The sequence below is a fragment of the Odontomachus brunneus genome, unplaced genomic scaffold (genome assembly GCF_010583005.1).
Source record: "Odontomachus brunneus isolate Ranch 3 - 2012 unplaced genomic scaffold, Obru_v1 Obru_scaffold_278, whole genome shotgun sequence".
Taxonomy (NCBI): domain Eukaryota; kingdom Metazoa; phylum Arthropoda; class Insecta; order Hymenoptera; family Formicidae; genus Odontomachus; species Odontomachus brunneus.
In genome coordinates this window covers 47,040-47,791 of record NW_022639728.1, presented here as the reverse complement: position 1 = coordinate 47,791, position 752 = coordinate 47,040, and positions in this window count along the sequence as shown.

Sequence of the window (752 nt, the reverse complement as noted above, 5' to 3'; positions counted from 1 at the left end):
TTCTAAACGTTAAAAAACGTTATTTTAATGAAAAAAGAGAACTTATCACATTATTTTTGACGTTTTAAAAATGTCTTTTCAAATGTTTTTTAAATGTTTTTTAAATATTGTTTGCTCATTGGGTAACAGAAATAACTAGTAAATAAATAAAAAATATTATATTATATTCGTAATATTTTTTTAATATTGCTATAATATTGTTAAAGTAATATTTCGAATTAATGTCACTGCAATGTCTCTGTAACATTACACTGCAATGTTGCATATGCAATGTTGCAACGTTATTATTATATAAAAATATATCTATAAGAATAGCAAACTTATCTTTTTATTCGAAAAAGAAATTCATCTATAATTAAACGTAAATTAAACGTTATCATAACGTCATTTTGCAAAGTCATTTTGACGTCTTAAAACATGATATTAAATACACGTTGTTAAAGGAAAAATAACGTTACTGATCAATAATGACGACATATTGACGCAAAAATAACGACAGTTTGCTGCCTGGGTGATCTATACCAGTATATACAAAAAGTTACTGTTAGTAAAATTATTAATAAAAATATTAATTTGATTACTATAGTAGTCGTATATTCCATATAAATAAATCCATATAAATGTTAACTATAAATTAAGTGATTTAAATTAAACATGATTTTAATTATTCCAGCAAAATTTTCCTAACATCCCATACAACATCCCAGAGGGTCGATCATGTCTCTTTTCACTTAGGATGAATTCGTGAAAAG